Below are 25,400 nucleotides of genomic sequence, written 5' to 3'. Positions count from 1 at the left end.
AAAGATACTGGAGTGGTTTGCCATTTCCTTTTCCAGCTTATTTTACAGATGGTGAACTGAGGCAAACAGAGTTAAATGACTTGCTTAAGAATCTCACAGCTAACAAGCATCTGAGATCAGATTTGAACTTGGGAACATGAGTCTTCCTGACTCCAGGGCTGGCACTCTAACCATTGCACCACTTAGTTGTCCCAGAACATTGTAGTACAGAAAAAATCAAAATAAAATAAGAACAACCAGGCCTTGAATTCACTGCCCAATCTTTGGACAAATAACTTGACTTCTCTGAACCTTAGAGTCCTTACCTGTAAAATGGAAAGAAAAATGAAATTCTATCTAACCCCCAAGGTATTGTTAATACAAAAAAAAATGCTTAGGAAAAAGCAAAAGAAGTAAAAGTGCTGAAAGACATTTTAATTTTAAATTCTTTCAAATAACTCATGTATCATTTATATATATTTGTATATTAATCAGAAACCCCAATTCAGGTTATATCATACAAAATTCATGAGTCTAAGTATCTGGAAGAGATAATGCCCTAAAGGCAGAAGATTATCATGTCCAGACTGTTCCCCTAATCCAGAGACAGTTTGAGGGACCCAATAAAGTGACAGACTGAGGAGACATGAACAGGAAGGAAAACCAGTGATTTAGAATCTGAAAACCTGGATTCAAATTCTAGTTCTGGTGCTAATTACCCAAGTGATCTTGAGGAGGTTGTAGAACCTCAGAATGGGATTATACTTCAGGGACTTCTTTTATGCTTGAACAATAATGTCCTCTTAACCATGCCTGACAAGTGGTCATCCAGCTTTGTTTTGAAGAATTCAAGAGAGAGGAAACCCACTGTCTCCCAAAGCAATCTGTTACACTTGGGGATAGTTCCAATTGTTAGGAAGGATTTTTTTTTCTTTATATCAAGCCTAAATCTCTCTGTGTATAGTTTCCTCCTACTCCTAACTCTGCCTTCTGGGTCCAACACAAAACTAAGTCTTATCCCTTTTCTACATAATAACCCTTCAAACCTTGAGGCTGAGTTGCCACTATATGCCCACACATTTTCTCTGACCCAGCCTAAACATCCTCAAGTCCTTCTATTAACTCTCACTTGACGTGATCTTGAGACCTTTTGCCATCCTGGTCATCTTCCACTGGACAGTCTTCACCTTAGTAAGTATGCCACTCAGAACTGAACATTTTTTGGAAGTGGTCTGAACAGAACTAAGTATAATATTATTGCTTCACTATTACTGAACACTATAACCTGCTTAATGTAGCCTAGGAATCTAAGGAGCTTGGGGTAGGTGGAGTTGGGCTTCTCTATCACATTGTGCACTCATATTGAGCTTAGAGTTCACTAAAACCCAGGCTTTTCTCTCCATCCAGTTTTCCTTCCATGGATGGGACGATCCTCTGGAGATCTGAGGCTGTGGGGAATGCCTGGGTTGCAGCATTGCCTCCATCTTTATTTGACTCAAATGGTTCATTATCTTCATCTTGGATCTCGCCAAGATTATGGTGGCTGGTTAACTCCTGGCTGCTCAATGTAAGCGTAACAGACATGACAAGATAAATTGCTCTCCAGTGGTGCTTTAGTGCTCCATGTTTCCCCATATGCCAGGTCCTCCAACTGAACCCCTAGCTGTGACCTATTATATTTATTTGTTAACTCATCTGTTCACTCATTTGTTTATTCATCTGTTCATTCACCCATTTATTTGTTTATTCATTCATTCCTTTGTTCATCCATTATTAACTTCAGCTATACTGGAGTTAAATGAGTTAGAATCTAAGCTTGAAACTAGTGTAGTATATACAGCCTTCTGGGATTGGTACTCGCAAAAAGGAACAGAACCTCACACATGGTTTATGCAAATAACATACAGCAGTTTGAGATTAAAATTCTGTTCTGTTAATGAGTTTTGGATGAAATTTCATAAATTCATGTGTATGTGTATATATGCATATATATTCACGTATACATCCATGCAAAGGGGAAAAAACTAAGATTCAACAATAGCTAAGCATGGAATTATTATTAAGGTAGAAGAGCTTAGCCACCTATTACTGTTGTTCATCATTCATTTCTGAAGAAAACCAGTGACATCACAGATGATGGATGATGTCTTGACTTCTGCATGAATTGCATGTAAGTGAGGCAAGGTTGTACACAGTCATCAGCCCCACTCTCTCTTCTACAGTCATCAAAGTCCAGTGGCAAGACAAAGGTCAGGACAACTGTCAATGGCCCAGGATGTGGTGGATGACCTTGGTGTCTTTGATGTTTGACCAAGGTCTACGTGCTCCACAGTGCCTGCTTTAACCACCTTCATGGCTATTAAAACAAATTGCTCTCATGCCCCCATTCTTCTGGGGGAAGTCTTCACATACTTGGGGTAGACATCCCCCTAATTCACTGATAGGTTTGAGGCCCGTCAGTTACCCTCAACATAGTTTAGCCCATCTGTCAGGAAGGCTTACTGGGGTGTGGCCACCATGCATGCCACAGCTTCCTGGAGCCTCACAGACCATTTAATGCAACTCTTACTTGACCAAGAATCCTCTCTACAATATTGCTCAAAATAGTGGTCCACTAACATTTGTATTCTACTTAAAGAATCCCAGTGATTCAGAACCATCTACCATTCAGTTTCCTCCCATTAGAATGTAAGCTTCTTAAGGGTAAGGACTCTCTGTCTCTTTATATTTGTATTTTCAGCACTTAGCACATTGCCTGATACTTTGTCACTGCTGTCGTTGAATCATGTCCAATTCTTCATGGTCCCATGGACCATAGCACACCAGGCCTTTCTATCCTCCACTATCTCTCAAAGTGTATTCAAGTTCTTTTTTGTTGTTTTCATGATATTATTTATCCATCTCATCCTCCGCTGTCGCCTTTTCCTTTTGCTTTCAATCTTTCCTAATATCAATGCCTTTTTCAATGAGTCTCGTCTTCTCAAAAAGTGACAGTTTTTCAGTTTTAGCTTCAGTATTTGACCTTCCAATGAATAGTTTGAGCTAATTTCTATAAGTATTGACTGATTTGATCTCCTTGCTGTCCAAAAGACTCTCAAAAGTCTTCTCTAGCACCACAATTCAAATGTTTTGATTCTTCATCACTCAGCTTTCCTTAGAGTTCAACTCTCACAGCAATAAATTGCTACTGGAAAAACCATAGCTTTGATTATATGGACCTTTGTTGGCAAGGTGATGTCTCTGCTCTTTCGTATCTGTCCAGATTTTTCATAGCTTTCACTTGGCAACTATATAATAAATGCTTTTTGACTGACTACCTCCTAAGGCTGCCCATTAAACTTTTTGGGGTATTTTTGGTATATATTTTTGGTATATAATTGTTATGAAAGTATTTTGAGAAGGAATAAGGAGGGAAAGAGGTCAAAAAAAAGAGGGAGAAGAGAAAATGAGAGGGAATGGAAGAAAATGAGGAGAAAGGGAAAGGAAAAAAGAAGTATAAAAAAGGAGAAAAGGAGGGGAAAAGGAAAGTGAGGGAAAGTAAGTGGGTGAGTGGGTGGGAGGGAAGTAAGATGAAAGTAAGATTATGGAAAAGAGAGAAAAGAGAAAAAAGGGAAGAAGGAGGAAGATAGAAGAGGAAAGAAAGGGATAAAAGGAGAAAAGATTGGATGGTTCACAATCTAGAGTGGGTTCTAACTTGAAAAGTGAGAGGCTGACCTCCACTTTGAGGTACATTGCTGACTTTCTATTTTCTTCCATTACAACCACCTAGAGTTATCTTTATTTAGATGTTGTCATTGCTATTCTCAAATACTATAGACTGTGTGAGACTAATGCTGATCTAGACAAAGGTTCTCTGAAATGGATGCTGGTATATGTTGTAGTGGCCTGACCAATTCAATTCAACAAGCTTTTATTAAATGCTCATTGACATGCCAGGTTGGGGCAGCTAAGTGGTGCAGAGGATAGGAATACCTGAGTTTAAATCCAGCCTCAGACATTTACTAGCTGTTTGACCCTGGACAAGTCACTTTGCTTACCTCAGTTTCCTCAACTGTAAAATGGGGTCCCTGGAGAAAATGGCAGACCACTTTAGGATCTTTGCCAAGAAAACTCCATAAAAATGAGCTAGACATGACGAAACTGCTGAACAACAAAATATGCCAGGCATCACCCTATAAACATGAAGAATACAAAGACAAAAACAAACCAGTCCTTATCTCCAAGAAGGTTACATTCTCCTGGAGAAAACAACATGGACATAGACAAATAAATAAAAGCACCCACAAAGTAAACAGAGAGTATTTTTTCAAGTGGAGAAAACACAAATAACTGAATTATCAGGAAAAGGCTTTTGTAAAAGCTAGATAACATGAGTCACAAGATAACATAGGCCAGAAGGGCTGAGGATGACAAGGGTAAACTGACATGATGTATTCGAGCTTCTTTAGAAATCATTATGCCCGACCTCATTTTACATATGTGGAAGCAAAGATCACAAAGTTGGACTTCTTGTCCAAGGTGACAGTTTAAAACTCCTCCAGCCTTTCCATTGGAGTATTATGGTCATGGGAAGACCCCCAGCAGGCAAGTGAAGGGAGAAGTCACTTTCAGGAGAGAGCTCTTTCTTCATCATAATCTGATCAATACTGAATAATCAACTGTTTATCATCACTTAGTTGTTTTGCAATCATGAGAAGATACAGCATATACAGTGTTTGGGTCCTGCCTTATTCTAGTTCTATTAGCTGAGCCACCTTGAACTTATCCTCAATTCCTTCATCTGTGTAATAGTAGTCAAAAGTCAGTGTGATGTAATAGATAGAGGACTGACCTTAGAGGCAAGAAGACCTGGGTTCAAGTCCCTTCTCAGACACATACTAATTATATGACCTTGGGCAAGTCATTTACATTCTCAGTGTGCCAGGCAATTCTTTAAGATTATAAGATTCAAAGTAAACACCTTTTTGATGGAGGGAGCCCTTTGCTAGGAACTCTCTCCAATGAGAAAATCACGGATGTAGTAAAAATAATAATTTTATTTTAAAAGACATTTCTGTAGTACCTGAAAGGTTTTCAAAGTGTTTTACATACATTCTCTCATTTGCTAGTCACAATAATTCCCTGAAATCACTACTACAAGTCATATTACCCCGACAAAGACAAGTGGTTTTTTTTCCTCTTTCTTTTTAGAGAAGACATATGAGAATGACCACAATCAAAGAAGTACAGAATTTCAGAAGTGAAAGAGACCTCAGGAAATCATCAAGCCTAAATTCCTTCTATTGTAGAAGAGGAAATTGAACTAGACAAAGATTAGTTGACATAGCACAGAAATATTATGGAAGTCCTAAATACTCCTGTAACATTGTCTTATGTAACATGGCCAACCAACACTGGAGCCATTGTTACCTGGCTATATATATTTTGGGAAGGTATTTTGACTTAATTTTATTTTTTAATTAACAAAAAATATATATATTTTTCTCTAGTTTCTGCTCTCCCTGTTGAAAAAAAATAAAAAGACAAACAAAACCCTTGTAACAAATATGTAGTCAAACAAAACAAATCTCTGCACTTGTCATATAAAAAACTGCCTCATTCTGCACTCTCAGTCCATAACCTCTCTCTGTCAGGAGACGGACAGCACGCTGCTTCATTATGGGTCATCAGAAATCATGGTTGGCTATCATACTGATCATAGCTCTTACATCTTTCAAGGTTGTTTGTCTTTCCAGTGTTGTTGTTATAATGTAAATTGTTTTTTTGGTTCTGTTCACTTTAATCTGCATCAATTCATGCACGTGGGAACATATTTTGGCCAACTAGTTTACTCCATGGGGCAGCTAGGTGGTGCAGTGGGTAGAGTGCTGAGCCTGAAATCAGGAAGACTCATTTTTATGAGTTCAAATCTGGCCTCAAACACTTACTAGCTGTGTGACCCTAAGAAAGTCACTTAATCCTGTTTGCCTCAGTTTCCTCATCTGTAAAATGAGGTGGAGAAGGAAATGGTAAACCACTCCAAGAAAACTCCAAATGTTGTCCCAAAGAGTCAGACATGACTGAAATAATTGAACAAGTTTACTCCATCCTTCATTTATGAATACAGAAAATACTAATATAGTTTGCTTATAGAAAAAAGACATATTCAAGACATTCAAAAATACTCTGTATATATAGTATGGTATAGTATGTTGTATCATTCCATGACATAGCAAGATATGAAATGATATGCGATGTGATGTGATAATATAATATAATATGATATGATCAATAATATAACATGTAATATATAATACAGTATATCATCTATCACATATATGGTGTACTATAATCATATATTATATATGATCATATTTTTTCCTTGAGAATAGGGATTAATTCATCGTTTGCATCACATCCCCAGCATCTTCCTGGCAGTACCTAGCACATAGAAGGTATGTCATAATTGTTGTTTGATTGATTGATCTCAATTACTCAACCTTGCTTACTCTATAGTCCATCTGGACTACTCTTAATTCCCCAAACATACTCCACCTAACCTGACCCTGCGCCATTTTTCTCACTTTTCCCTGTGACTAGAATTTCCTGTCATTCCTTTTTCACACCTGCCTGAAATTCTACCTATATTTACAACTCAAACACTATGTCTTATAAAAAGGCTTCTTTATCTGGAAGCAAATCTCTCCCTAATTAGATTCGATAGTGCTTTATGTCTTTCTTATATACTATTCAAATTCTAACACATATTATATCTACCTACGGACATGTCTTAGACCTACCATGCACCTCTTCATTGCCTTTTGGGGTCATTTGCAATTTTGATCCCTTGAGGATTGTTATGTGCCATGATTCACAGATTTAGAGTGTTACCAGGAGGATACTAGTATTAAAAAGAAAGAAGGTTGAGATTCATAAAAGGTATTGTACTATATCCCAAATGCCATCCGGCTACCAACTCATTATGCATCTTCAGTATCTGTCCAAGTTCATAGGACTAACTTAATGGACTGTCCATCCAAGTGCGTATTATAGTCTGGGAAATAGGCATTTTTCTTCCGTTTGTTTTTTTCCTGTATGAATTATTAGGCTGATCTCTTTTTAGTGGCTATGAACCCATTGAGAAGGCCATCAATAATAGTGAACTACTAGATATTGCCAATATCTAATACGTGCAACAAGTAGTTGTTGGAGACAGAGCCTTTACGGAAGAATTTATTGCAGAAAGGCAAGTCGGACAAAGGATCTCTCTAGCTTTCAGGCACATAGCATATCTGCTTGACCCCAGACAGCAGATCTACTTTATTTGAGAATAAGCATTTACATAGCACCTACTATGTTCCAGGCACTGTGCTAAGCACTTTTAAATATATTGTCTTATTTGATCCTCACGATAATCCTGTTAGGTATTATTATTATCCCTATTTTGCAGTTGGGGAAACTGAGGAAAACAGAGGTTAAGTGGCTTGTCCAGGGCCACACAGTTAGTAAGTGTCTGAGGCCTGATTTGAACTCAAGTCTTCCTAACATTAGGCCCAACACTCTCTACATTGTGCCACCAGGTGCTTCTTGTGGTTCTCATTACCTCAGTATTCCAATGACTCTCAAACATGGGCCATCTGCTGCTCTAGTATCTATGAAAGATGAAAAGATGAAAGGAATAGAAGACTTCCAGAGTACTGAGCATCTCCTCTAGGTTAGATTCATAGGAGGACATGGATGAGAATAATCTGAGAAGGCACTGATGGATTGAGATATGAACTGCTGGAAGGAGCACCCAGTCCAGTGAAGTTATAAATCCCTTGATTCATGGAAGGGTATTTTCAAGTCTTATTCTGCTTACTAGACTTTAGGCTTATATCTAAGGGAAGGGACCACCTTTTTAGTTATCTTTGCATCTCTACAGTGTCTAACACAGTGCATTACACACAGTAGCAACTTGCTGAATGTTAGAGAAATCCACCAATCAATTAATCCACAAGTATTTCTTAAACACCTATTATTAGCTAGTCACTGTTCTAGGAACTAGGGATACAATTACAAAGAATGAAACAATCTCTGACCACCAGGAGCTTACGTGAATGAATGAAATAATGATGAATTTCCCCTCAGAGACACGTCTCGCTCTATCAAACACAAATTGTGTGACAATGCTGCTCTCAAAACTATGCGTGTCACCGCATGGAACACCAGGTGGTAGATAGTACCTCACCTCAATTCATTTATACAATTTAGTTGTGTAAGTTAGGATTTGGAATACTGATAGGATTTGGGAGCTAACTGGACATGGCTAGTGGGAGAAGAAGGGCAATGAGAGAAAGGGAAGAGTGAAAAATGACCCAGATGTATTGAATATGGATGACTAGAAGAATAGTGAGACCATCAAAAGACAGAAACTTGTGAAAGATTACACAATAACACCAGAGCTAAAACACTTTCCAATGTAATGATGCAGGAGCTGTCAAAAAGGAATGAATGAATGAAGTCCTATTAAACATGTACTGTATGTAAAGCACTGTGCTAAGTTCTAGGGTCATAAATTGAGACGTAAAACTGTCCCTGCTCTCAAGGAGTTTATGTTCTAATAGGAGAGACAACCTATGTGGAAGGTTTTAGCTATAAGTCATATGGAAGGTCCCGTGGTCCTTAGGGTGCAGTAGCAAAGCAGATGGTGATGCTTTCTTCTTTCATGTCATTTCCATTGACAAAATCCTATCAGTTTCTGATGTTGAACCATTTGATAGTGTGAAGATCTTTGGTGGCAAGAACTTTCATTTCTGGATCTTCAGTAGCTGCAGCTGTAGCACCTGCAAGAGCATTTGCCAAGCTACATTTCCAATGGAGGTGCTTCCCAGGATGATGGTTTTAGTCAATGGACTGGAAGCATTGCCATTTTCAAGGCTTTTGGATCCAGAATCATGCACAATGAAGTGTTAAATGAGTAGTGGATACAATGGAGATGGGGGAATATATTCCAGTATAGGATAATTAGCATTTCCCAGGATGCTCTGGCCATTTGGACCAGCAGTCAAATTGAAGAGCTAAAAGGACAAAGGGTGGGAATTTTTTTTCTGAAGCAGAGCTGTGTCCATGCCAGGAATCCCAGAATGATCTGAGATGCAATTGTTGATGGGTGAGATTCAGGCTTCAGGAATGCTTCCCTCTGAGTAATGCAATAGAGACAACACAGACTTCCTCGTGATAGTGTTGAAATCCATTTTAATAGAAGCACTTCTTAATGAAAGGGCTAAATAGTCATTTGAAAGCTCCCTAGCTATCAGCAATCAGAAACTGCTTTTAAGAATGTCTAACCTTTCTCCTCCACCTTCACAATACCTGGCTAAGTGCTAAGTACAGAGAATCATAAACCTTCAAACTGGAAGGGACCTGTGAATGTCACTGTGTTGATCCCCAGAAGTGAAAAGAGGGCTTAGCCCAAAGAGAATAATTAAGAACATAAACTCTACTCTACTCTCCTGTTTGCAGAGGTAGAAGGCTATTGGCCCAGAATACTGCATATACAATCAGACACAATCGGATATTGATTGCTTTCGCTGAAATTTTTTTCTTTTTCTAACCTTAGTTACAAGAGGTAGATACTTGAGCAGTAGAAGGGGAGGGATAGATTCAGAATTTACTTGGCTTGACTCATGAGATTATTTAAGATATCAATAAAAGTAAGATTCAAAATGTTATAAAAATGACAAAGATGGGAACAGTCAATGTTGGAGAGCACAATGGATAGATAGGCACACATTTTGGAGGAAACTGTGAGTTGCTACAGCTATTCTAGGAAGCAGTTTGGATTGACACAAATAAAGGCAGTAAAATTTTCATATTCTTTTCCCAGAGATTCCTCTGCTAGGTTTATATCCCAAAGAGGTCATTAATAACAAGAATGGCTCCATATGCACCAAAATATTTATAGCAGCACTTTTCATCGTGGTAAAGGATTGCAAGCAAAGTGGATGCCCATTGACTGAAGAACAGTCACACACATTTCAGTACATGAATATAATGGAATATTGCTATGCTGTAAGAAACAGTGAATATGGTGAATACAAAGAAGCATGGGGAGATTTACATGAACTAATAAAAAAGGAGAATAAGCAGAGGGAGGAAAATAATATACACGGTAACTACAACATATGTGTGGAAAGAGCAACCACAAAACAACTGAAACAAAAGTAGAAAAAAAAGTATAAAAAATATTAAAAAAAAAAAACAAGCTTGGCCCCAAAGAAGAAATATGAGAAGTTGCCTCCCCCTATTCCTTTTCAGAGGTGGGGAAGGGGGTCTACACATGTGGAACATTGTAGAAAATATCATGTGCTGACTAGTTTTGCTGGAGGATATACAGGGGGAAATCTAGGCAATGTAGAAATAAAAGATCTACTATTAAAAATATGGATTTGCACCAGTCTACAGCATATCACCAACAAGGTTATCTCAGTTGTCTCCCTTAATGGAAAGATCTGATTATCCCCATTTTATAGGTGAAACGACTGAGGTCCAAAACGGTGAAGGGATTTGCTCAAAGTCACATGGGTAGAAGGAGTACTCTAAGAACTAGTACCCAGTGCTGGGATCTTTTCACCACCCCATGCCTCTTCTTGAAAAAACAAAAGAGGCAACTTGTCAGTTTTCTCCAACACGGCAAATAAAATATTGCTTCCTTTCTATCACCTGCCCTGGACTTTCCTGAATCCATTTCTCTAGAATTTGGGGGTATTTTTTAACTATCTTCCGTGCAAATTCTGATGGGGAAGAATAAGTACACGGCCATCACCAGTATCCTTCAGCCTAGAAGAAAAGGGCACAAACATTCTCATCTTGTCCCACAGAAACTACTCTTTTGACTTCAGGGAGGTTCCTTCACCTCTCTCCTTTAGATGATACACTTTCACCTGCAACAAAGCACCTGGTGATTACATACAGGAGCTCCCCACTTGTCACTCTATTTGTATCAATCTAACTTTGTACTTCATCCCATTAATCTCTATCACTTAAAATCAGTTTCCCAGTCCCATGACTGGCTTCTTTGAATATCTCTAGAAATGCTGAAGTTGGAAACTACAGGAATCAGTGGCTGCTCTCCAAGCAACATGATGCCTGAACTCTCAATTCTCCCATGCCCATTTGGAACTCATAGATTTCTCATATCCAATCCATTATTCAGTTCCCACCACCCTCATTTTCTTTTCAAAATTAATATCTTTTTGTCATAATTTGATTTGATTTGTTTTTTTGAACCTCTCCCCTAACAACTAGAATATTTCCTCTCTCCTCTTGACCTAGAGAAGTTAAGAATGAATCTCCCAGCCTCTGGACACCAAGATGCCCAGAGTCTATTCTGCCACCCAAGGAATAGTTTCAAAGGGAACCTCCAGTACCCTAGAAGCTAGATTTTCTCCAAGAGCTATTAGGCCATCAGGGTAACTGATATGGAAAATGGCAGGGGCATTTTTGTGCTGGGAGAAGGGTGTGGGACACTCCAGAGCAACAAAGTAAATCTGAAAAAACTGATCCATTTATGAGGTGCTAATCCAATGTGGGAGCAAACTCTAGGTAGGACATCTAGATGACAAGATCACAGGCCTTACCACAGACACCCCCAACAAGTACTCTCCAAGAAATGAGAAGCTTTGGTTATCTGAACCTGTCCTACTCTAATCAGGGGCACTTAACTGCAGTCATCTGCGAGCTCCTGCATCAGCTCCCCAAGCACTTCTGGTCAAGCACAGGTGGTATAAGGCAACCCTTGCCCAAGGAGGCCTAGTATCGATCTTCATTCTCAAGAAGAAAAACTTATAGGGAAATGATCACCATAATTAAATGTTTGAAGGATTGTCACATGGACAAAGAATGTGACTTGTGCTGTTTGGCCCCAGAAGGCAGAGGTAAGCCAATGAGTGAAAGTTATAAGGAGGCAGTATGAAGAATTTTCCTCAGTATAAAGAAGAAGCTTCTAATGAGTAGGGGGATTCACAAGTAAAATGGGCTCACTTGGGAGGTTATGAGTTGTCTGTCACTGTATGTCTTCAAGCAGAGAAACTGGGTGGCCTCTACAACATAAATGTCTCAGAACACTGAGAAATCCATCACGAAAGGTGAAGTTCCATGGGTAAAACAGAATATCTTATACCATGATCATTAGAATGGGTATTGGGACTCCAGAGGGCAAGGTTGAACAAGAGAGTAACTGTGTGAACAGTGAGGGCTTTTGCTTTTGGCTTTATAGAGCGACACATAAAAAAGGAGAAGACAGCAGGCAATCCAGATGGGCACTTTGAATAGGAATTAAGGGTAGAGTTTCAAGGAGGCTGCTGGGAACAACCATGCTACTTCCTCCTAGTGAAATCCCTGGCTGAGAAGTGACTGAACTGTTTTTCTCTAAGAATCTAAGGAAAACAGTGAAGTTCTTAAATATTTCTCCTTACCACCCTTCCCTTTGCCTTTATCTCCACTTACAGACAGCACATCTTTACTTCAAAGTTTAAGTCTTTTTATAACTCCTATCTTAACTTTTTTGAAAACATCTAACCTTTGACATAAAATTATGATAATAACTTCTTTGTGATGCATGTCTGAATATTAATTGCACACAGGAAAAGCAATAGATGATGACAACTAGGATAAATAGAATTAAAAATCAGTCAGCAGGTTAGACCTCTCTGTCCATATAGTCAACATTTCTTCTTGGTTTTGGGGACTATAAGCATAATAGAGAATCTTACGGTTTTGGTTATTAATAATTTTATAAGCTCCTAAATAGCAGGGAGAGATGGCCCATATAATCCAGGACCATGCACCTCTAGACTGATGAAATGGGTGGGGTAGATGTGTGGACCTATGACTATCACACCCCATGGGACCACCATAATGGGAGGAGCAAAGTATGGTCTGGAAAGGATCTGTCCTTCCCATCCATCCATCCGTTGGGAGGAGAGAGTAAGAATGAGTGCCTTTGACTTTTGGTTTCTTATACAGCTAGACTTTGCCCACAGCGACACCTGCTGTTATATCACTTTTAAGGGATGTGAGGGATATTTGTGCTTCAGTAAAGAGTTGGATTAGATGATAAATGGGATCTCTTTCAGTCTAAAATACTGAGATTTTTTGCTACTAGTGCCCTAGGCTTGTTAACCAGGCTCCCTGCCTAGACACTGAAGACAATTTTTTTAAACCAATTTTATTGATATCATTTTTTACACCAGGTGCATTTCCTGTATCTCTCCCTCTCTTAGAGAGCCATCCTTTATAACAAAGAATAAAAAGAAGGGGGAAACAATTTTTGCGAAACAAACCAATCTATACAAAAAGTCTGAAATTATATCCTGTGTTCCACATCCCTAGTCCCTCACCTAATTGTAATTTCACAGCATTTGATAATAAAAATTATATATAACTTCTGCCTGGATTCTTAATCTTCCTTTCTTTCTTTTCCTTCCTGCCTTTCTTTCCTTCCTTCTTTTTTCTTTCTTCCATTCTGGTCTCTTTCTTCCCCTCTTCTTTTTCTTTTATTTCTTCTTTCCTTTTTTTTCTCTTACTTCCTTTCCTCTTGTCTTAAAATTTTATGTTTGAAATTCCTTTAGCAGGAAAAGGATACAAGAAGAGATGATATTCCTTCTCCCAGGAAACAGAATGCAATGACTGATATTCACATTAAAAGACAAATAGCTCATTTAGTCCTTTCCTGAGAGCTGGTTTTGATAGAGGAAGAGTACAGAGTGCCTAGAATAGACAAGAAACTAGAAGCCCCTTGCAGAAGCTTATCTCCACCTATTTCAGTTATGCCCAGGATCACTCCTGCTACCTGTTATTCATAGGTGACACCTAAATTTCAACAGAAAGGTGAAATGATACTCATCCCTTAGTTTACTAAGTCCTGAACTTCCTGTCTGTCAGAGCAGTTTGTGTAATATAGACTCTGCACTTTAGAAATTTTGTCACATACACACACACACACACACACACACACACACACTGCCTTCTTTGGTTGTCATCATAAAGACTGGTGAAGGTTATAGGAATAGCAGTAGGAGAGCTTCTGACTAATGTTAATTCCAAAACACTGCTTTTTTAGCTCCTTGAAGGGATAAGAGCAGCCCAGGTAATGGTAGGATTTTGCAGAAGGCCCAAGTTGTAAGGAAAAAGTTCATATTAGCCACCCTAATTTTAGGTATTCACCCGCCCAACCACTTATTTCAACATTACTGTCTCTGACAACAGAGCAAAATTTTTTGTAGTTTTGAAAGTTTCAAAAGCACAAATATCTTGCAACTGCTTAACAAAGTCAGCCTTTCTCTCCTTTGAGATTTTCTGCCTTTATGATGGAGCCCTATAATTGGGGCTTATTAGATACCTCCCACCTGAAGGGCCTCAACTTTCTGGGAAGGCCTCTTAGGAACACAGCCACAGGAACACAAGGAGGTCACAAAGATATAGCCTAGGGATAAAAAAAAGAACTGATGAGAATGGAGAGAGGTAGTACTCTTCTGGAAGCTTAAAGTTCTGACCTAGCATTTCCCCAACTTCCATTTCCTCTGTAGGTATTAAAGATACATGTTAAAAATAGCTCATATGTACCTAGAACTTGAGGATTTCCCCAAAGTGCTTTGCTTGTGTTAGCTCTGTAAGGTTTGTTAGTGCTGGTGGTATTATTTTTAAATTATAGCTGGGTTAAGTAAGAATCAGCAAGGTGAGGAATTACTTACTCAAAGTCATAGAGGTTGTAAATGCTAGACCTAGCCCTCAAACCCTAGGTGTGTACCGCCACACTTGGCTAAAATGGATTTACACACAAACATACACACACACACACACACACACACCCAGGTGTGTACTGCCACACTAGGCTAAAATGGATTTACACACACACAGATACAAACCCCAGGTGTGTACCACCACACTTGGCTAAAATGGATTTACACACAAACATACACACACACACACACACACACACACCCCAGGTGTGTACTGCCACACTAGGCTAAAATGGATTTACACACACACAGATACAAACCCCAGGTGTGTACCACCACACTTGGCTAAAATGGATTTATACACAAACATACACACACACACACACACACACACACAAACCCTAGGTGTGTACCACCACACTAGGCTAAAATGGATTTGCACACAAACATACACATACACACACACACACACCAGGTGTGTTGTTGGGGATCTGTAAGGATGTAGAGGGCCACAGGCTGTTCATGAGATCTCACTGATAGGCAGAGGCCCCTCTCCGGTGTTGGTCTATGAGCAAAGATCACCTGGCTTGGTGCTCCATTCTATGGATCTTTAACAATCTTTAACTCCCCTAGTTATTGTATGGTCATTAGCAGTTTATCTGGGATTGGAGTCAGGTAAGTGCACAGGATGTGCATGCATTGTCCTTAGCACAGCATGGGCTCTAATGCTTTGTTAAAATTAAAGGGAGTTGCTTCCATCTTGTGTCCCATCTCATCAATGCGCATTTGAGATAGAAGGTTAAGCTGGTCTTATCCCTTCAAAGTTAGTATAGGATCCTTGTTCCTATGGTGAGCTGAGTTAGCTGTACACAACAGTGTGTACTGCCACACTTGGCTAAAATGGATTTACACACACGCACACCAGGTGTGTACTGCCACACTTGGATAAAATGGATTTACACACACACACATACAAAACCCAGGTGTGTACCACCACACTTGGCTAAAATGGATTTGCACATAGACATACACACACACACACCAGGTGTGTACCACCACACTTGGCTAAAATGGATTTACACACAAGCATACACACACACACACACACACACACCAGGTATGTACTGCCACACTTGGCTAAAATGGATTTACACACACACATATACACCAATTTACATGTATGTATCCCTATTATATTTCATATTATTTGGGCCTGTTTTTCTGTTCCATTGGGATCTTGATTCTGCCATCCCAGCTTTACCCCACCTACAGTTTTCATAAGCATAGCATCTTCATCCAAAGCTCTAATAAAAATATTAAAGAGAAGAAGACTCTGGGTGTTGTTCTCAAGTTCCCTTAGGATTGACATTGATCAGTCACTACTTTTGGGGTCCAGTCATTCAATAATCTGACCAGCTTTTCCATCATTTTATCTACTAAGACAAGATTGTCTCATCTTCCACATCTTTCCATCCTATCTATGAAGAATCATGAGAGATTTTTTTTAAATATGCTGCCAAAATTTAGGCCCACTACGTCTACAGCATGCTCCTGATCTAACAGTCTAGTAATGCTGTCAAAGAAAAAAAACTGATGATGATGTGTTTAAAAAAAAACCTTAAGAGAAAAGTATCCTAAGTGACCCACTGGGCAGAAGGATAAAGTCCCACCTCTGTGTCTTTGCTACCAACGTTCCTACTATACTTCCCTTTGTCTGCACCCACTAAAATCTTAAGCATCATTTCTGAGCCATTTAAATGTTATCTCCTCTATGAAACTTTCTGTAACCTTAGAGGTAGAAACAATCTTTTTTTTCCTCCAGCCTTGCACAACATTTTGCACTAATAGTATCTCCCCTCATTCTATTTTGTACTATAATAATTCAAATACACATATGAGCAAGGATGAGTTTTGTGTTTGCATGTCCTTCAGGATCCAGCACATGGTCCCCAGCACTTAGTAGGTGCAATTTAAATTGGATTGCATAGAAATTCTTCTCCTTCCCATTTCCCTCCCTTCTTTCCACTGAAAAGATCATAGATTTAGGTCTGGAAAAGACCTCAGAAGTTCTCTTGTCCAATCTCCTCACTTTACAAGTCAAGAACTGAGGTTCAAAGAGTGACTTGTCCAAGGTCATGCAGCTAGTAAACGACAGACAGAGTCAGGATTTTAACCCAAAGCCTCTTACCGCGTATCTAGCACACATGCCAGAGTGCCAGTGCTGGCTGCTGGAAGGACAGATTGATGGAATCATCTTAGGGCAAATACTTAAAAAACTAAAAAATCATATCCATCAGCTACTCCCAGTGGAACCTTCCGAGTCATTCAGGACATGTCAATGCTGTCACATTTGTTTACAAGGAGATGCAAAGCACAATCTGGGGCAGTCGTGGCCATTACTTTCAGAAGACCACTTGCGTATTGGAAAATTCTCAAGGAAATGAGTTCTATGGGGTCTGCTTTCCTGTGTATTCCCAATGGCTGGCTAAAACCAGGGAGGCAGAAAGAGATTTAAGTCAGAGGAAGTGTGCTTCCTTAATTCACCCATGTCATTATGCCCTCTTTCTACCAATAGAAGACTAATGTAATCCAGACCCTCTCAGGCTTTGAGTCAAGCACTTCAGCTCTTTAAGACAAATAGCCGATCTATATCCTGAGCGTCCTTCAGAGGATCCATGGGGAGAGAAAAAGGTCTTGAAAGCTGGGTGGATAAAGGGGGGTCTTGATGTATTATTCATTACCAGGACATAATTGCATTATTATTACTTTTATTCTAGAGACTGCTTAGAGGTATCTTGGTCTAAGAAAGGGGAGCAGGGGAAACCCGAGAGCTTCTTTGGCGGAAGAAGACAATCGGCAGGAAGTCATTCGTCAGTACTACCTCTCTGTAACTAATCAATATTTACCCTTCCAAGTACTACAGAGAATCGAATATTTACCATGTTTCATAAACATGGGAACTAAATTAGAAAACAGAATCACTTGGTACCAGGTTTGGATTCAGATGAACTGGCTTCAAATACTAGTTGTATTACTTACTAGCTGTGTGACCTTGACCTAGTAGTCCCTTAATTTCTCTACCTCAGTTTCCACATTTGTAAAATGAAGGATGTTGTATTCAATGGGTTCTAAGCTCTCTTCCAGATGTAAATCCATGATCCTATGGATTCTGTGATTTATAGAATCCACAGTTCGATACCAGTCTTTTTTCTTCCTCTTACAAATAAGATAATATATACAAATAATAGCATATGTATAGCTAATTATATAGTCTTTCACCTACATTATTTCCCAGATCCTTAACAACAACAATAAAAAGAAACTTTTGAGATATATAAAAATAGGTATTATCCCCATTTTTAAAAAAACAAGTATTATCTTAAAAAAAAAACTGAGAATCAGTGAGGCCCCCTTGAGCAGTAGGAAAAGTAAAATCAGAAGCCCTGGGTCCCTATCCCGTCTCTGGCAGTTATTAGCTGGTGAATAAACAAATCCCTTAACTCTGAATTTCTCCAGAACGGGACTAATAATTCATGCCTCGTTTGGTACAAGACATAGACTGAAAGAAAAGAACAAACGATAAGCCTGGAGTTGAGTCCTGGGTTTTAATCTTGGCTCCACAGCACTAATGCTCCAATAGAACTGTGTGGCCTTGGGTTCCACTTCTCTGGGACTCAGTTTCTTAATCTATACAATGGGGATAATAATACTTGTTGCAAAGATACTCCTAGGCTGCTACTCTCACATCAGACTGATGATATGTGTCTCTGATACTTTCCTAAACAACTCCTGAATCATCCCAGATAGTTTGCCTGACTTTACTACTTCAGATCTGTGAATTGGTTCATTGATTTCACCAGACCACTGTGGAGCTGAATATCATTGTTTTTCTGGAGGCTGTGGTAACATTCAATTGGTTCTATCAGATAATGTGCTTAGTATTCTCCATTTACATAATTTAAACTGCTCTTATAGAATATCCTTAATAGGTCAGAGGACAAAGCGACTCAGCCATAACTAGTGCCTGGGTGGAACCACCCCCTTGGCCAAAATAAATACTTGAATATCACCAGCACCACTGCAAAGGAATCATGTTTTGTGCTTTGAGTACATTATGCACTCAGTTTATTTACCTAATCAGGACAAAAGAGCCCCACATACTATATTATTCTTCCTCATCTTGAAAAGCGTCCCAGGAAATGCAGTGCCCATCAGGACAGAGTGTAGGTTGACACGGTATGTGCTCATAGGCCCACTTTTCAGTGCCTCATATTTCATTAACCTGCTCCTCATCAGATGGTGCCCAAGTAAGAATTATGGTTGTTATTCTTTGATCTAGGGATTCAAAACTTCCAGACAAATAGTGGTCAGGTTTCTCTCCATAAATACCATCAGTAATTTTCTTACCTGTGCGAGGTTTCCATCTAGTGGTTAAAGTGCTAACTTCAGACCATGCAATTACATAGGAAGGCTACCTGTTTTGGGCATTCTCCTTTTGATTCAGTTTGGCATCCATTTGACAAACGCTTAAGATGTTTAAGGCAATGTGCTTAACATATATTAAGAGCATACAAATATGGCCCCTCCCCTCAAAGAGCGGAAAGTGCAATTGTAAGGGAAAAGACATATATAATTCAATTCAACAAACATTTAAGCACCTACTATGTGCAAGGAAGGGACAGCTAAGTGATGCAGTGGATAGAGTGCCAGGCCTGGAATCACAAAGTCTCACCTTCCTAAGTTCGAATCTAACCTCAGATATTTACTAGCTGTGTGACCCTGGACAAGTCACTTAACTCTGCCTCAGTTTCCTCATCTGTAAAATGAGCTAGAGAAGGAAATGGCAAACCACTCCAGTATCTTTGCCAATAAAACCCCAAACAGGGTCACAAAGAGTCAGACAAGACTGAAACAGTTGAAGAGCAACTGAACAATGTGCAAGGTGTTGTGCTAGGTAGGAAGGAGGTGATCGATCAATGAAGGAAAGGACTGAAAAAAGTTCTATGAGAAATTTGAGGAAGGATAGAACACAATTAATGAGGAGGAGAAAGGATTGTCAGGCAAAGTTTCATGGAAGGACCATGCTGTATTAACCTCCATTCAAATCCCTCCATGAGAGGTATGGATAGACCTTGGCTGCACAAGGGCCTGTGACTAAAAACAGGATTTGGGGTACTTATTACACACTTCCCAGTTCCATACTAGCACTTAACAAATTCTAGTTGCCTTGATAACTTTAATTCACATTCCCCTAATCATTAGTGATTTGGAGCACTTTTCCACGTGTTGGATTTCTTCCCTTAAGAATTGCTTGTTAATATCCTCTGACTACTTTAAAAATTAAGTAGAGAATAACTCTAATCTTGGTAATTTGATTTAGTTCCTTATGGATCTTGGAAATAAAATTTTATCAAAGAGACTCACTACAAAGGTTTTTCCCCCATTTTCCCATTGTTTCCTTCCTAATCTTAGCCAAATTGGTTTTGTTTTGGGCTAAAATTTTCCATTTTGTGTGATCAACTTGTCCATTCTCTCTTCCGTGATTCTCTCCGTCACTTGCTTGATCATGGATTCTTCCCCTAGCCATAGCTCTACAAGTAATTTCTTTCTTACCACTCTAATTTGTTTAAGATATGCCCTCTTATGTCTAACTCATCTATACATTTGAGGATAATTTTCGTATATGCTATAAGACATTGTTATAAACCTAGTTTTGTTAGGCTGCTTTCCAGTTTTTGTGAAGTAGTCCCTCCCCCAATATCTGGGGTCTTTGAGTTTATCACACGTCGGTTTATTAAGTTCCTTTGCTTCTGTGTGTTGTGTATGTAATCTGTTCCACGGATAGAAATCCAGCACATGGCTCATAGCCTCTCTCCACACCAGTCATTTGTGCCATTCTCAGTGAGATAGGGAGGTGATCAGAGAAGCTCCAAGATCAACTTGATGAGCCTACAAAGCAGTGACCCTGCTTTGAGAGGACGACTCATGATCGAGTTTTTCTGCAATCTTGGTGTTTCACTAACAGAAGTTCTCCCCAAGATGAATTGTTTGTTCCCTACTGTTATGGGATAGACTATTTTTGGAAAAGTCATCCCATTTGTACCAGGCTATAAAAGGGCCTCTACAAATCCCCTTTCCTCTCTTTTCCCATTTGTATTCTTTTTTCTTTTTTTTATTCATTTATTTTGATGTGACATATCATTGCCAAAATTTCCATTTTTAAAAATTAATCTGTTTCTCCCATACCCTACTTCGCCACTGAACACATTTTGAAAAAGAATAAAAACAAAAAATCAAGCCATCAATGCATAGCTGCAGAGTCTGGAAAACAAATAACCCCACTGACAATGTCTAAAAACACGTCTCTAATTACATTTTAATTTTATCACCTCTCTGGGAGAGGGTGAATAGTTATATTTCATCATCATTCTCTTGGCTTATCATTGTGTTGATCAGATTTGTGAAATCTTTCAAAGTGTTTTTTTTAATCTATGATGTTGTTTGGGTACACTTTGTGACTCTGGGGTTTTCTTGGCAAAGATTTTGGGTAGTTTGCCATTTCCTTCTCTAGCTCATTTTATAAATGAGGAAACTGAGGCAAGTAGGGTTAAATGACTTGCCCAGGGTCACAAAACTAGTAAATGTCTGAGGCCATATTTGAACTCAGGAAAATGAGAATTCATGACTCCAGGCCTGGCACTCTGTCCACTGCACCACCTAGCTGTCTTGGTATCACTGCATAATTTGTTCTTGTTCTGCTGACTTCCCTCTGCATCAGGTCCTAAAAGTCTTCCAGTTTTCTCTGAAACCATCCATTTCATCACATCTAATGGAATTCCATAGCACTCATGTACCTCAATCTGCTTAGTCATTCCCCAATAGGAAGACACTCTCTTAGTCTGAAAAGAATTGTTATAAATACTTCTGTACATATTGACTCTTCTAGTCTTTCTTTGTGATATAGGCATAATGGGTGATATAATGGGGTCCCCATTTTTGTTTTGAAGAGATACTGAGAATACGATAGAGTTGAAAGAGGATCTGGGTGAGGTGGTAGTGGTCCAGAGACTTCCCATCAGGCATTAATAGCTGCTTTGGGGCAGAAGCATAGAGCAGAAGTAGGAATGTTCTCGCCCTAACAGCCCAAGAAAATAGTTCCTGGCATCAGCTTTATCGTGCGGCCAAAGCTCCAAAGATGACACCTCCTCATCCAAAAGATGGAAGCACTAATAACAATGAGGAAGTACTAACAGTCCTAGGAGAGAGAACTCTTGACCTCAACCTTTGGACAGGCAGTGCCATAACCTCCCAGCTGAAGAGAAGGCAGCTGTGGAGGCACGACCCATGTGATTTTTTTCAGTCAAAGACAAAGTTCATTAGAACATCCATCATATTGGGCAGACCCTTAAGGAGTCTGAATATTAGTAAGCTATTGGCCAGATTTTTAAGAACCCAAGCCAAACCATGTGATTTTAGAGGAGAGCTCCTGAACTAATAGTGCACATGGCCTCCTAAAGACAGAACATTCACCAGGTAGTAAAGCTACAAATTAGGGAGTAGAGGACAAGGACTTTGCAATCTGATATTATTGCAAGTTATTCAGCTGTCTAAGAACTCCAAGTGTGTTTCTTTCCTAGGGTGATTATACGGATCTCTGTGGAGTAAAGGAGAGACTCACAGGAATATTAGAGGACCACCCAGTTAGCAACCCTATTTCTTTCCTTTCCAAAGGGATCCAAACCAGAGGGTGGCACTATGTGTCTAGAGATCTTTAGGATCCTCTGGAAAGTGGAGCTTACTGGAGTAGGAAGAAAATTGCATTGACTGTCCATGGCCATTATTTATTGATTCCATCAACAAATATTTATGAAGTTTCTACTATGTATAAGACACTGTGTAGGTTTTGGGAATACATAGACAAATGTAAAACAAGAAATCTATTTCCCACTATAGGAAAATGACCTGTACACAAATAAATCAATACTAAATCAATAAAAAGAAATATTGGGAAAAGAACTAACAATTGTGAGATCGGGAAAGGCCTGGTATAAGAAATGGCAATTGCGTGGAGTCCAAAAGCTAGCTAGGGACTCCAAGAGGTGGTGGTGAAGAGGGAGAGCATTGCAGGTATAGGGGGCAGCCCATATGAAGGCAGAGAGGTGGAAATGATAAGTAGACTAATTGGGCTGGAACACAGAGTATGAGGGGAACTAAAGTGAGATCAGTCTGGAAAGATAATCCAGACTTGGACTGTGAGGAGCTTTAAATGCCAGACATGGGAGTTCGTCTGGCATTATTCTCAAGGAAACAGGGAGCCATTGAAGCTTTTTGAGCAAGGGAGTGAAATGGTCATAACTACACTTTATAAATATCCATTTGGCAGCTCTGTGGAGGATAGAGAGAAAAAGGGAGAGATTACAGGAAAGGAAACTAATTCAGCTGTTGCAATAGTCCAAGGGAGAGGTGAGTATAGCATGAACTAAAGTTTTATTACGGGTTCAGAACAATAGGGGAGAAGTTGAACTAATTGTCAAAATTTTCATTTCTGTATCATTTTCAGCCTCATGACGAACTGCTTTCCTCAGAATGATTCTGTGAGGTAGGGAGTAGAAACATTATCCTCATTTTATAAATGAGGAAACTGAGGCTTCTGTAAATGAAATGACTTGGCTAAGGTTACAAGGGGCTATTAAATGTGAGTCTGGATCTGAGCAGAGGTATGTGACTCCAGAGCACTTGCCACGAAGCCACACTGCCTGTGTCACCTTGTTCCCAGAGACCCTCAAGGCTGCCCTGAGTGCTGGGCAGAGATGGGAGGAGAGTTGAAGGGAGGCTGGCACCATTATTACCCTTCCTTCAGAAATACAACTTGGGAACACCAGCCAGCGAACATTATACTTCCAACTCACCTGGTTTGCACTGGATAAGGAAGATTCTGATTCCCGATAAGGAAGATTATATATTACATTCCACACTTATTATGTCCATTATATATTACATTCCATGGTTGTGTAATCTTTCTATTAAAGCTGTGTTAGGCAAATTCCTCATTTGTTAGCTCTTCTAATTTCAGAATCATCACACCGTGGAAAAAAAGAATACTGGATTCAAAGTCCTAGCTCTAACACTTTTCTGTATGTCTGTGTGCTAAATTATTTCATCTCTAAAGACATCGGTTCTCTCATCTGTAAGACTGGATTAATAATGTTGTTGAGGTCAACGTTATAGGACCATTGGAAAGAAAATACTTTGTAAAAAGCTATTATACTGTGATTCCTCCTTTCAGATAGATGTCTGAATTACTACAGCAAATATTCAAGATGAGTTCTAGGTCAAAGGAAGAATCAATCTATAAACAGTTAAAAACGTATATAATATTTCTTGTTCAGATGAGGAAACTGAGTTAAGTGAGTTGCCTAGGATCACACAACTAGTAAGTATCTGGGGCTAGATTTGAATCAGGAAGATAAGTCTTCTTGACTTCAGAAATCAGGCAAACCCTGTTTGCCTCTCTTTCATCATCTGTAAAATGAACTAGAGAAGGAAATGGCAAACCACTGCACTATCGTTGTCAAGAAAACCCCAGATAGAGTCACAAAGAGTCAGATATGACTGAAACGACTGAACAACAATAATCATTCAGACATCCTTCTGAAAGCAGGACTCATAATATTAAGTTTCTACTAGAGGAATTCAAAAGGCAGCCCACTAGTGAATCAAAGAGATTAAAGTCATCATATTGTATCACATGATACTCTATCAGAAAATATCCACACCTAACAAGTGATTCTGTAAAAAGCTTGAAGTTTTCAGAAGATAATGAAAGTAGAATGAGAAAACATTTCTGGTTAGCTTGGCCATGTACTAAGTGCATTTAATAATTTAGAAAATTGAGCTCAGAGAGGTTCTTGTCTTTATCAAACTCACTGTTGTCCAAGTTTAAGGTTGTAGGATTTAAAGCTAGATGGGAACCTCAGAAAATCTAATTCCCTTCCTCCTGTTCTATAAATGAGGAAACTGAGTCTCAGAGAGAGCAACTGACTTGTCTAGAGTCATGCAGATAGCAAGTAGCAGGTAACAGAGTGAAGCTTTAAACCCGAGTCTCCTGGCTCAAAATTCAATAGTCTATCAACAGACTATGTTTTCCACAAGTTAATTCAGTGATTCTACTGAATCAATGATTCTACACAAGGAATTAGTACTCATTGAGGGACATTCCTATATTTTTTAAACTCCTTCAGGGCAGTCATTTTTGCTTTTACATCCTCAGAACCTAGAATAGTACCTGCATAGTAGGCATTTAATAAATGCTTACTGGTTGATCAGTTGAGGGACTGGCCAATGGGAACCCTGTCCATAGAGGATTTTCAGCATGCTCTGCCTTCTGCCAGCTCATGTGGAATCTCTGAATCACAGCATGTACAGAGATCTGTGATTGTTTCAGGCCAACTGACTTCATGCCTCTTGAACAGCTACTGAATCATAACTAGGGAGTGAAAATTAATAAATAAAACCACTAATCAGTCAAAGCCATTTTTCTCTCATCTTCTGTGCTGGGAGCAAGGGAAGACATGCTCCAAAGCTATGACTAGGTTAGGGAGAAAGCTCTCTGGCCCATCCCACCTAGACAAACGTATGGTCCGTGAATTCATGGTGCTGCCACTTTTTGCCTCTTTGCTTCTGTTCTTTCCTATTTTTTAGGCAAAGGAGTATTAGGAA

The sequence above is a fragment of the Phascolarctos cinereus genome, unplaced genomic scaffold (assembly GCF_003287225.1).
Source record: "Phascolarctos cinereus isolate Bilbo 61053 unplaced genomic scaffold, phaCin_HiC Scaffold_3;HRSCAF=262, whole genome shotgun sequence".
Classification (NCBI taxonomy): domain Eukaryota; kingdom Metazoa; phylum Chordata; class Mammalia; order Diprotodontia; family Phascolarctidae; genus Phascolarctos; species Phascolarctos cinereus.
The sequence above is the reverse complement of the archived record's forward strand: the minus strand, read 5'-3'. Positions refer to the sequence as shown.